This window comes from Chrysemys picta, unplaced genomic scaffold (genome assembly GCF_011386835.1).
Source record: "Chrysemys picta bellii isolate R12L10 unplaced genomic scaffold, ASM1138683v2 scaf696, whole genome shotgun sequence".
NCBI lineage: Eukaryota > Metazoa > Chordata > Testudines > Emydidae > Chrysemys > Chrysemys picta.
The window spans coordinates 15,329-29,445 of record NW_027053403.1 but is presented as its reverse complement, the minus strand read 5'-3'; positions in this window follow the sequence as shown (position 1 = coordinate 29,445).

Sequence of the window (14,117 nt, the reverse complement as noted above, 5' to 3'; positions counted from 1 at the left end):
GCCACTTCACCTTGAATGATCCCTTAGAATATACACTATCTGTTCCATCTTGTGTTTTAGTGGTGGGCATGACTACACTAGAGAGTTTACAGTATCATGCAGCTGCGCCGCTGTAAGCTCTCTGCCAATGGGAGAGAGCTCTCCCGTCAGCTTAATTAATCCACCCGCAACGAGAGGCAGTAGCTATGTCAGTGGGAGAAGCTCTCCCACCAGCACAGAGCGGTCCACACCGGGGCTTAGGTTGGTGTAACATATGTCGCTCAGGTTGGTTTATTCACACCCCTAAGCAATATAAGTTATGCCGACATAAGCTGTAGTGTAGACATAACGTCAGTATCTTTCCCAGACCTGAAGAATTGCTCTGTGTAGCTCGAAAGCTTGTCTTTCTCACCAACAGAAGTTGGTCCAATAAAATATATTAACTCACCCACCTTGTCTCATATATTCATAGAGTTTAAGGCCAGAAGGGACCATCAGATCATCTAGCCTGACCTGTATGTAACAGGCTGTTAAATTTCACCTTGTTGCATCTGTTGTTGAGCCCAGTAACTTATGTTTGACATACTAGTCATTACGTTAAGCAAATAAGACTTTGAATACATCCAGGAAGTAGAATTGCTGCGGAAGAAAGTTACATTTTAATGTAGTCACTTTTTGGGGTGGAGCTACACTTGAAGAGTGTGGAGGTAAATTAGAAAAAGCAAGTGAATTTAGAAAGCCATAATTCAATTAATTTGAGGTGAATAAGGAGAATTCCAGTTTTGTCTGGTTCTACAGAAACTTTGCCCACCAAAGCTTCTCAGAAGGATAACCAGTTACATCATGAGAACAATCTTTCATTGGCTAATTACAGCCAGAGGGTGGGATGCTGTTACTCTCAGATCTTCCTAGATGTCTCTAGCTTTTCTTACAGATTGGAGTCTGTTTCCCCCTACCTATCACAATCATTTTAATAGATTATGTAATTCTCATGGCCTTTTCACTAAATTTAATGAAGTGTATCTAGTGAATATAACTTGGGCTTCAGTGTCTTTCTTTTGCTAACTCTTTGTGGCAGAACACATCACGTTTTCGGAAATTTAAAATGGTCTGTTAAGAAATATTTATCTCCTATCAGACAGTGCCATCTAGTGACTAGATGTAGAAACGGATATAAGTATAATGTAACTAATGGAGCTTCTTGTCAGATAAATAAGTAGTTTCAGGATAAATAAGTAACATTTTCGAAATGAATGAGTTTTACAAATTGAGTTTATCATTGTAAGTTAATAGCATTTTGGCAGACGCAAAAATGTTATGCTTGTGCATACAGTATGTTGCTTGTATGGGGATCATCAATGGGTAGTAACATTTACTTATTTAGATTTTTATGGCACTAATTTCTGACACTGACACTTTGCAATATTTGAAATCAATTCTAGTAATGTATCAAATGTGTATATCGATAATTTGCTTCTGGCTCCACCATTATCAGTAGTTAAGCAACCTTTTCCATAGCAGAGGCAACAATCACAAAAGAAACCCACCACCTCAAGCCTGTCACCAAACTTCACCCTGAAGCCCCTGAAAAGATTGGGATCATAAAGGTCAAAGGCCCAATCCAAGGCTTATTGCATATATAGGCCCTAAATTAGTCTAGAAGAAGTTGATTGTAAATGTTAATGTCTTCATAATGATCTCATTTCATCTGGCCATGCTCTGCCTATCCCTCCTGCACTACTTCTATTGTTGGGCCACACCCCAGGCTGCCCTTTTATGCCTGACACAAAATGCTGCCATTCTCTCTTCATTCAAATCCCTCCGTAAAATACAATTCTTCCTCCATTCCCACCCCGAGTTAGCACACGCAACTTGTATGTGCTGCTACACACACAATACCAGGGGTACTCAAACTGGGGGTCGGGACCCCTCAAGGAGTTGTGAGGCTATTACATGGGGGGGGTGAGTTGTCAGCCTCTACCCCAAACCCCGCTTTGCTTCCAGCATTTACAATGGTGTTCAATATATTAAAAAGCCTTTTTATTTTATAAAGGGGGGGGTGTCACACTCCGACGCTTGCTATGGGAAAGGAGTCACCAGTACAAAAGTTTGAGAACCACTGCACAATACTTTTTATTTTCTAGTTAAACCACTCTGATAGAATTCCACTGGTGATCCAAGGGAATTTGTATTGTTCTGCTTATCCATTTAGATGCTGATCTCCATAAGTAGGGACCGTGTCTTCCCGTGGCTTTTATGGCACCACACATGGAATAAGAATTTAACAAATATTAATATTTGTATTTAAAAGCGACAATAAAGGGACATTATTTCTCCTGTACCTTAGAGTTGCATTCAGCATTAATCAATGGGAAAAGATGCTCCCCTTTAGGCCCAAAGCTATTTCTGCTTTTTCCCCCTTCTTTCTTCCCCACGTTCCTTTCTTGTTTCTCTCTGCACCTTAGCTGAGGCTATGTCTACACTACTTATGTCGGGATAACTTATGTCGCTCGGGGATATGAATAAGCCACCCCGTGAGCGATATAAGTTACACCGACCTAAGCACCAATGTGGGCAGCGCTATGTCAGCGGGAGAGCTTCTCTTGCGGACACAGCTACTGCCGCTCATTGGGGGAGGATTAATTAAGTTGACGGAAGAGAGCTCTCCCATCAGCTTAGAATGGCTACACTTGAGAATGGCACAGCTGCATCAGTGCAGCCATTGTGCTGCTGTAGTGCTTCAGTATAGCCACTCACGGCAGAGATGGGAGGGGTCCTCCCATTGCTCTAGTTAATCCATCTCCCCACAAGTCAGGAGCTAGGTTGACAGCAGAATTCTCCCGCTGACCTAGTGCTGTCTACACCGGGGGAGCGGGGGGGAGATTAGATCAGTTTAACTACGTCACCCAGGGGTGTGGTTTTATCACACCCCTAAGCGATGTAGATGGGTATACTTAACTTTTTATTGGCCTTAGTTTTCTATATTTCCTTCCATGCAGCAACTCCCAGCTCCTGTCCCCAGCTCCAGTCCTATTTCACCCACTAAATGACCAGCAATGAAATAGTTCATGCTTACATTAAAGTGTCCTTGTTGGACCTTAGCATTAACACTTCATCGAGATTACTTGGGGGGGGTGAAATCTGAAGATGTTCATACCCCCCAGCCTCATTGTTTCAAGCTGGCTGCAGACTCAGGAAGACAACACTACTTTGTTTACCCTTGGTTACATTTAGAAAGAAGGTTCTCTCTCTGACCATAAGGCCTAGTAACTTCTTTTTTGTTTTATTTAAATCTTAAATTCCAAACATTATCTGGGTCCCGTGTAGCCTGCCCACCAAGCGTTTGACACCACTGACACAGAGGGAGAGTCCCTACCCTGAAGAGTTTGTAACCTTGATTAAGATATAAAACATGAATGTATTAAATAAACGAAGAGAAAGAGAGGGTGAGAGTAAAAGTGAAAGGAAAACTTGGCTCCATCAGTAGCTTTGTGAACAATTAGATCATCTCAACGCAAAAAAAATTAATTATAAGAAATAAACAAAAACCAAAATAGATTTCACTAATGGCTGCTGGCCCCCTGCCTAGCCATGGAAGAAAAAGTCATTATCATTTGAGTTACTCTGGTTACAAAAAATAGACTACAAGGTGCACAGCTACTCTCATTCCAGTGGGAATTTAATTTAATTAGTGTCTAATTTCAGATCACATTTCTGGCAGCTGTGTTTATTGCACATTCTTTAAAGCCAGAAATTAGCATGCATTGAAGTTACCATCAAAGCTCATTTATCCGTATGTCTACATCCTGCCGGCTTGTAGCAATCTGGGCTTGTGTGTTTATTTAGCACTTTATTAAAGTTACAGTAAATAAGATTTCAGTAGATATTCTGGGTTTGTCACAGTATTTAGTATGGACTTGTTACACTGTCATGTTACAGCCTTCATTGGAAGTTTGATCAGAGAAATGCTGTTCAGTATAGTAGATGGTATATTAATATGGTGGCATATTGGTAACAAGAATATGCTCCGATCTTGATAACAGCATGCTCGCTCTCTCACACACCCCTCTCCTGCTCTCTCATTAACAATAAAAGCTCTAGTTGACCTTTCACTCCTAAAGCTACTGAAAACTTTATGAAACTGTAAGTTGATCACGTTGTTGGTCTTTGTAACTTCTTATAGGTTTAGGAGAAAGATTTGCTCTGTAGTCAACCCAGCAGTCCCTGTCATAGCTGCTTGGTCTATTTGCCAGCACTTGCAGAGGCACTATCTGATGAAACAAGGCAGTGTGACAGACAAGGAACTGATATATATTAATTTATGAAGATTGATATGGAATAATGGTTTGAATATTGTAAATGACCTAGTCAATCAGGTAAAATTATTGTATAACTATGTTGGGTTATTAGAATTACCTGTATGGATCTAACTTAATAGGGGGTAGTGGGAAAAGCAAACAAGAAAGCAACACAATATATCTAAATAAGAACACACCACCAGCACACATTTTAAACTCTGCGACAAACTATCATCTCCAAGGATGCTGTCTCCATCAAGTTGCAAGCCTTTTTTTGCCAACGCTAGGAGCCTTGAAATGAAATAAACACTAAAGAGTTTAAAAGTACTTCTCAAGGGAAGAAAGGAGTGTCAGCAGCTGTTTAGGAAGACAGGTAGAGAGAGAAAGATGCTGTAGAGGGAGCCTAAAGAAGGTTTCCTTCCCAGATCCAGGGAATGGTAAGACTTAGGGAAAAGCCAGAAATGCTTTCAGTATATTTGTTGTTTTAAGATCCATTTTCTCTGAAATGTTTTTGTTCAAAATAAATAATACTTTGCTCCAAGGAGGCTGTTCACTCCCAGTCACTGCTGTCATTGCTCGTGGAGAGAACAAAACTTCAGAGTCTGAGCCTAAGTCAGACCTGCTGAGGTCTGGTTAATGCCTGGGGACTGCAGCCAAGGCCCAGTCTCGGAGTGGGAGAATTGCATGACTCCACTCAAAGCCAGGTGACAGCTGGAGGCCTAAAAACACGAAGGGGATGCACTCGACAAGACCAGAGGTCAGGGATGCAGTTTGCCTGGGAACTGTGACAGACAGCGTAAGCTGTATTAGGCTAGCAGGGTTGGGGAGAAATACAGCTTTCTGTCTGATGTAAACAATAATCTTCATTGAGGTAGTAAAGAACTCCCCATAGCTTCATTACAGCTGAGTCCTGTCTCTTCTTTTACACGAGGGATGCTCCAGGCCCAAATAGAAACACCAAATCCAGTTCTCCTTGAATCCTGAGGAAGTCCTAATTTGGGTCTACATCTGAAAATAACTGTTCTAGCCAGGAATGGCACTAATGGAGGAACATGAGAGTGTCCAACAACCTAATCCCAAATATGTATCTATAGGGGGATGTGACAGGGAGGCATCACACCCTCTACATTATAAAGTTTGCTGGCACATCAGTGATTGTGTTGGTACACTTAGAAATCCTGCAGAGGGAAACAAAATCAGTTACCAGTATTGTGCATTCCAGATTTTTGTATAGATTTATATTTGTTGTATTGTCCAGACCCACTGTTCTACAAACAAGGCTCAGGACCTTGTGTTTATTTGTGGCCTGCTCCTCTCTGCATAGTAGGCCCCTGTTGACACACAAACTTTCCAGTGGAAAGAGGGGGGGAAATGAAGATGTTCTGTGTTATCAAGGGGCTTATAAAGGGGATGGGTGGAGAAGAGGAAATCAGAACTTTTACAGATGAAGTCTGCATCTGACCCACTAACCTCCTGTCTCACCACACTCAGCACCTTGTTTAACTTGCAATCCTGGATTAAGCTCTTACCCTCTGTAACACACTGCTGGGGATACGCAGAACTGTGAGTCACTGTGTTACCTCTCTGCCTGAGCAAGAATGAGTTTAGCTGGCAATTAGAGTGTGTGTCAGCTCCCTGCCACACCAGCCTGTCTTCCTCAGTAGCAAACTCCTCAAGGTTCGTCCAGCCCAGACTTTGCCTAGCAGATAACCATCAGTGAACTCCAGCCCCCCAAGTTCCTCAAAGATGTTTCTCTGCAATGCACAGTCCCTACATTCTTCAGTCTTCATTCACAGAAGAGATTGTTTGCTGCTCTGTTAAAGAGTCAGTACGTCACAGCTTATTAATTTAACTGAGGTAAATACTCCCTTCCCTTCAAACACAGCGCTGAATTGGTTTATAGTAAAAGTGAAAAGTTTATTAACAGAAGAGTATGGATTAAGTATATCAAGTAAAAGAGATAAAGATAGAAATGGTTACAAGCAAATAAAAGTGAAAACACACATTTAAAAGTCAAAAACTTGATCTAGCAAGATAGTTTCTCTTACCCCGAGTCTCCTTTCCAGCTTTTTACGGCCTGGCCTGGCCAGGACCCATCACAGAGATCCGATCACTTGGTTTAATTGTCTCCTTAAGGTGCAGGATCAAGATGGAGAGTCTCTCTGTTCTTTCTATTCCCAAAGGGATATCTTCATTTTACAGGTCAGAAAGGTGTCCTGGGACTCAGTCACCTGTGTTCCTCTGGGGTGCAAGAGCCAGATTAATTCTCTGTCTTTCAAGTTCAGTCTCAAGATAACCCCCACTGCTTTCAATGATTTCAATGAAATCTAGTGAACTTTAAAAATCCAAAGTACTAGAATCTAACTCAAAACATTCATCCTTGGTAATAATCCTACAAAGGAGCAGCAGCCAAACAAATCTCAGTTTTGTGCTTTTTCTTTCATTACTAGGTAAAAATGAGAAGACTATTTCAAGACCTGAAGGATGAGCTGAACCGCACTTATCAACTAGACCCTTCCATCAGCTACACTGGCATACAGCATAGTGATACCAGCACCTTTAAAACATGTTTTTAGCGTATTACTATCAAGTCACATTGATTTTTTTTCCATTTCCAGACACTTCAGGAGACAAACATAGAAAGACAGCAAACTAGACTAATTAGCATGAATTATACTGCGAGCCTTGCACAAAAAGGAAAAATCCAGCCAATGCATTCTCTGCAACAGAATATACAATTGTTTAATATCACTGTTGTAATCAGGGCCGGCTTTAGACCGATTCAGCCGATTCGGCTGAATTGGGCCCCGCGCCAAGAGGGCCCCGCGCTGCAGCTGTTCACCCCGCCCACTTCCCCCTCCTCCTCTGCCCTGCATGCCCCGCCCCCTCCCCTGCTTCCCGCGAATCAGAGATTCGCGGGAAGTCTGAGACTAAGCAGCAGGGGCGGGCCGGCCGGCAGCACGAGGTAAGCTGGGGTGGGGGCGGGAGAAGGGCTCTGGGGAGGCGCGGCCCGTTCCCGCAGGCCCCAGCACGGCCCCCGTGGCCCGGCTCCGGCCCGGTCCCCGCGGCTCGGGCCCCCCCGGCCCCCCCCGCGGCTCGGGTCCCCCCCCGGCCCCCCCGCGGCGCGGCTCGGCTCGGGGCCCCCTGGCCCCCCTGCGTCACGGCGCGGCTGGGCTCGGGTCCCCCCCGGCCCCCCTGCGGCGCGGCTGGGCTCGGGGCCCCCCCGGCGGCGCGGCTCAGGGCCCCCCCGGCCCCCGGCGGCGCGGCTCGGCTCGGGGCCCCCCCGGCTCCCCTGTGGCACGGCGCGGCTGGGCTCGGGTCCCCCCCGGCCCCCCTGTGGCGCGGCGCGGCTGGCCTCGGGTCCCCCCCCGGCCCCCCCGGCCCCCCTGCGGCTGGGCTCGGGGCCCCCCCAGCCCCCCTGCGGCGCGGCGCGGGGCCCCCCGGCCCCCCTGCGGCGCGGCGCAGCAGGGCTCGGGGCCCCCCTGCGGCGCGGCTGGGCTCGGGTCCCCCCCCGGTCCCCCCGGCGGCGCGGCGCGGCTGGGCTCGGGGCCCCCCCGGCCCCCCCGGCGGCGCGGCGCGGCTGGGCTCGGGTCCCCCCCCGGCCCGGCGCGGCTCGGGGCCCCCCGGCCCCCCCGGCGGCGCGGCTGGGCTCGGGTCCCCCCCGGCCCCCCTGCGGCGCGGCTCGGGGCCCCCCGGCCCCCCTGCGGCGCGGCGCGGCTGGGCTCAGGTCCCCCCTGGTCCCCCGGCGGCGCGGCTCGGGTCCTGGGGGTGGGGCTTGCAGCAAGCCCCGCCCCCAGGAATCGGGCCCCGCTCTTGCTAAAGCCGGCCCTCTTTGTAATAGTCAGATTACTGTACACAGAACAATACTGGAGTGCCAATGACAGCATTTGTATGGAGACTTTCATAAATCAAAATGGAGTGTTAAGGACAAGTGTGCTTTCACTGATGATTTATCAGCCCTGGCTCAGAAAGTTGCCTTAATTTATACAACCATCTTACCTGGAATTTACTCTAGGAATTCTTCTTGTTTTATGTACCACACACCTGATTAGAGATAGATTAGAAATTAAGAACTGAGGGTAAAATGTTCAAAATCACCTAAACAACTCAGGAGATCATGTCCCGTTTGTTTCCAGAGACTTAAGCTCCTAAGCAATTTGGGAGCCTTTGAAAATTTTATCATACAAAAAAATTAAGTTTAGAGGGAGTTAAGGTAGAGAGTCCATAGCACTAAAACACATTACAGGAATGCTTTAAATTTTCCCAAAACTAAGCACCACAAATGCAGGAAATTCAATGTTAAAGTTACATTTAAAAAGTAGTACAAATAGATTAAGAAATGAAAATACACAGTTAACACAACCTTAACTCTTCCCTGTAGTGACACCATGCAATAACCGTAGGACAATAAATGTTTTCGTTTTTGTGACCTCAGTTCAGCTAAAACTGATTTTTTTTAAAGACTTTTTTCCAAACTCGTCTCCCTCCTGTCGTCACTACAAAGTCAAGATGGGATGGGAAAAATTATAAAACCCCTATAATCTTTTTTACCCTTACATTACTGATATATACTCACAACCATAACTTCATCTTAATGTACATTTTGTATGAGTTTCGTTAATTTTTAATTACCAAAAATTTCACACATGATCACCAAACAAGGAATCAAAAGAAAATGCTACTACGATATTTCTAATTATTAGAAGCTATGCAGTGTCAATCTTTAATCATTTTCTTTTAATTTTAACTTTCAAGGTCAGATTTGCTGGCATACCAGAACAGCCTAAAGCAGCCAGGACGCATTGGCCATTTAAACTTAATGCTAATTGGCATTACTAGAACAACACAAAGCCGATAAAGTATAGCGGTGAATCTGTCTCTTAATTTGCAATTGACTTGTTGCTTTAGAGAGCGGTATTATTGAGATTCATGCTATGTGAAAAGGGGGTGGGTAAAGCACAGTCTGCAAGTCTCAATATCTGTGAAATTTAAAGACTCCTCCTATGCGCCTCAGTTTCCCTGCAGGGGCTGCCTGGGTGCACAATAGAGCTAAGGCAGCAGTGTCATCGGGAGCCTTTCAGGCATTGATACCCAAGCTCGTGTGCCAGCATGGAACCTTCAAAGAGCTGCGAAATTGGGCCAACTAATCTACCAATGAGCACTCCACTCATGTCCAGTCTCCTTCATCCAGAGTCATTACACCCCATAGAACTATTGCATGAAAAATAACTTGAGAGAAAGGGGGGTGGGATTGGTGAAATTGCATCTGATGTCACAATGGTCCCAATTAAAAGTTACCTGACCGGTTGAACTGACCCTGTGTGTAGTCTATATAACAATTAGAGTAAAAAAATCCTTAAAATAGCTTAATTGCAACCTAATTTCTTGCAATATAGCCTACACACAAGTTTTCAATTAATTTTAACTATATAAAACATTTGAAGAGTTTGTGTTAAGATCATTTGGGACATAGAAGAGAGTGATACAAATGCTAAATTTCTTAAGGGTCCCAGTTTCCAATTAATTTAACTAATTAATTTATTTTCTTGTAATTCTCAGAAAATTCATTCTGTGCTCAAAAGGAAAGTACTGTAAGTTTGAGCAGGCAGGATAATGCTGTGTTTTCCATACATAAAAGACGTTGAATCCTTATTTGAGTCTAAAGCTCAACCTGAATTATGCTTAATTTTTTCTTCCAACTCAGATCAGTAACAACTGAAGAAGAGAGACTGTAAAAAGTAGAAGATACAAAGAAAAAATGAAATCATCTATATATATTATGCAAGTTACAGTCTTACAGTGTTAATATTAGTGTCATAGCCGATCTGATTTTTCTAATACATGGCCTGGATAGGGAAACATGATCAGCAATGCTTTGGGAAAAGTCATTTCTACTCAGTTGGACAATTATTGATTTTAATTGATTCGGCTGATGTGACCCTTTATATGTTCCACTGCATTGCGGTGGGCTGCTAGATTGAGCCCACTGAGGCCTTTTGAAGTGATGAATACATTTTTTTAATGTAGAGTTTATTTGGAATGATTTATCCCAAACTCAAATGCATTATGATGAACAAAGTGGAATTCCCATTTTTACTGAAATGCAGCTAGGCTTGTAGACATTCTACTGTGGACTTAATCATCCACTTGTATGTCATCCTTTGTCCATTAAACTTTGTTATATTTACAGTACATTCTATTAATAGCCTCAGGTAAAGATGGACTGAGAAGTTGAAATGATAAGAGCTGGAGGCCAAGACCTCTGGGAAACCCTTCTTCAGAGGTTTAGCCGTTAGATGGTATCTTCTGCCTTTCCAAGTAACTGGAAGGAGTCCAACACCATTCTGCTGTGCAAGAAGGGATCGTGAAGATCTAAAGAACTTTTGTCCAATATGCCTGCTCTCACATGTCTACAAGCGGTTCACCAAAATAATAACAAACCGACTCTCACAGAGTCTGGACGAGCAACAGCCCAGAGAACAGGCAGGTTTTCGGAGGAATTTCAGCACATGGACCATATTTTCACTATATTCCCTTTATGTATTGCCTTTGTCGACTATGAAAAAGCGTTGGACAGCATAGAGATCAATACAGTGTTGAATGCTCTTGCAGAGCAGGGCATCGACACAAATGATATCAAACTATTAAAGGAAGCAAATTGACGGCACAACTGATACAATCTTATTTGATACTCCCCATCCCAGTTAAGAACAGTGTGAAACAAGGCGACATGGTTTCACCGAAACTCTTCACAGCCTGCCTCAAAATAGTAATGAGGCAGATGAATTGGAAGGGTGGAATCAACATCAACAGAGAGCAGTTTTACCATCTTGGATTCATGGCCTATATTGTGTTGATTGCCAAAAATGCTATCAAAACTACAGAAAATGCTGCGAGAACTCAACACAAAAAGCAGCCAAGTCGGATTGAAAATTAACCGCTCCAAAACAAAATGTATACGATCTGATACCTTGCCAAAAGCCCAAATAACAATGAAGGGAGAACAAATAGAAGTGAACAATATGTCTATTTGGGCCAAGGAATTAACATGCGCCACGATCAGGAAGCTGAACTCTCGCGAAGAAAGAACGCACATTGGTGTGCATTCAGTTCTATCAAGGATGTCCTCCAAGGAAAAATCAACAAGGCAACACGTGCCAGCCTCTTCAGCTAAACAGTACAGTAACTCCTCACTTAAAGTCATCCCTGTTAACAGTGTTTCATTGTTATGTTGCTGATTAATTACAGAACACGCTCGTTTAAAGTTGTGCAATTGTTAGTGGGGGAATGGTCCCGCTATTGTGGGGAACTTTCCTGGCTTCTACACTACCGCGGTGAAGTGGGCTAGCGAAAGGATCTGAGTCCTCGCTCCCACTCCCTTTACCCAGAGGCCTCCCTGCCCTTGAGGGCTCCTTCCACTCTCCTGTCTGGCAGAGTCCTCGTAACCCTAACAAGGCTGGGCCCAGGATTGCTGTGCCCAGGATTCCTGGGGGGCTCAACCCCCAACCCTGCTGTGGTCACCTAGGACAGGGGCTAGGGTGTCCCCACTCCGGGGTACCCTCTCTGCACTGGGCACCTCCCTGACCCACTGATTATTCCATACAATTTAAAGCAAATACAAGTTGTTTAATTAACAATTAATCTAAAGAAAAGAACAAGGAAAAATGGGAAAGGTTAAAGGAAAACACATCACCCTGCTCTGTGGCAGGGAACATCACAAACAGTGTCTCTGGACATCAGGGCACTTCGCAGTCTGTTCCTTGTAGGTCCCAGATTTCCTTCTCAGGCCCTGGCTGTGCTGCAGGTATGCTGCAGGTTGGACATTTGCAATGGTGGTGGCCACACACCTCCGTGCTTTGAGTGATGGGACCCTTCTTCCCAGCGTCAGCCCCCCCGTCAGGTTAAGGTCCCCCGCCCTGTCTGGCCTGCAAGGGCCCTTGGCTAGGGGTGTCTTTCTGTGCTGGGCCCTTTGCCCGAGGTCCCCCTTTGGCTGGTCCCAGTTGCTCACCACACCTGGCTCTGTGGCTGCAGCTCTGCCCCAGCACAGGATCTGCTCTCCCTGGGCTGCGTCTCTGGCTGCGCCTCTGGCCCCTCTGGGTCTGGCACAGTTCTGCTCTCCAGCTCAGCTTGGGCCCCTGCTTTCTCCTTAGCTCGGCCCCACTCAGTCTGACCCAGGCAATTCCAACTCACACGGAGGACGGGACCCACCCTGGCCTCCTGTCATGCTGATTAGCCTGCCTGCCCTGTCAATCAGGCTGACCTGAGCATTGGCCTCTCACCATTGTTCCTGGGGACTGTCAGTCTCAGGGTCCTGATTTCCCATCGACCCCTCCCCTTTTAGTGCTGGGAGCTAGCCAACCAAAACACCCCCACTGAATGTTAGTAAGGGGCAACGGTCCCCTTACACAATGCTGCCTTATGTCATAACAGATAGTTAAGAGTTAATGCCTCTTTTACCTATAAAGGGTTAAGAAGTTCACCTAGTCTAGCTAACACCTGACCAGAGGAACCAATGGAGGGATAAGATGTTTCAAAAGGAAGGAGGGAAGTTTCCTTTGTTTAGTTTCAGTTTAAGTTTTGACCGGAGTGGGCAAGCTCCAGAATTCAGCCTCTTATCAAGTAGTGAGTATTAGTGAAGGAAATAAATAGGTTTATGTTTATTTTCTTTGTAACTTGTCTTGGGCATTAGGGAATAATCAAATTGGGTATTTTTTGTGTAACTAAGTTTTTGCCCAGGGGAACATCCTCTGTGATTTGAAGCTGTTGTCTGTGAGAGTAGCTGGTATGCTAATCTCTCCCAGAGGGTTTTCTTTTACCTTTCTTTTCTTAAAGTAAAAGCCTTCTTTTTAAGAACCTGCTTGATTTTTCCTTGTTTTAAGATCCAAGGGGGTTGGATCTGGACTCACCTGGAATTGGTGGGGGGAAAGGAGGGGGAATGCTTAATTTCTCCTTGTTTTAAGATCCAAGGGTTTGGATCCGTGTTCACCAGGGAATTGGTGAAGAAGTCTCTCAAGGGTACTGTAATAGGTCCTAGCCGGGGCTCGACCCTTCCGGGCAGGAGGGGAGCCACACCGACTCGCTACTGTGGGAACAAGAAGTCAGTTAGTCTCGAAGCTCCGGCTCTTTGGTGCAGGACCGGCGCGACCACAGTTAAAGCTCAGGCCCTTGACTGCAGGGGCCGCGCGAGCCAACAGTTCACAGCCCAGGCCCTGGATCAGGGCGGGGCAAACACAGTTAAGCTCAGGCCCTTGTTTGCAGGGGGCTGAGCGAGCAAATAGTTCAGAAGCCCAGGTAAGGCACGCCTAGGCTTTCTGTAGCCGAGCGTTGGGTGAGGGGGAAACCTGCCACCCGTGAGCAGGGGTGGCAGGGGGGAACGCAGGCCCACCCACTCCACTGCGTTCCAGCCTGGGGCCCTAGCAGTGGTTACTGCCGCTGCTGGTCAGTGGGGTATCCAGACCGCAACACACTGACATAGGCTCACACTCGGTTGCAGCTGGACCGGGGTCGGCTACCCCCGGGCTACTTCCACGATCCCCCTCAAAGCCTACCTCGTTCGTCGCGCCGGGCTCGGGCCAGTCCATCTGCATGGGCTCCTCTCTGCCAGGGCTCGGTGGCAGGTCCGGTAGCTCTGCCGGGAAGTCAGGCCAACGGTCCTCAGGCGGCTCCTCTGGGTAGCAGCAGGGGCGGAGGGGTTCGGGTACAGTCTCACCCTCAGGGTTGGTGGGGTGGGGTTCCCAGGGATTCTCCCAGTGACGGGAGCGGACGGGCTCCGATGGCTCCTCCTCGTAGCGTGCCCGGGGTAGCTCGGGCCAGCTAGGGTCCAGGCCACGGTCTTCGGCG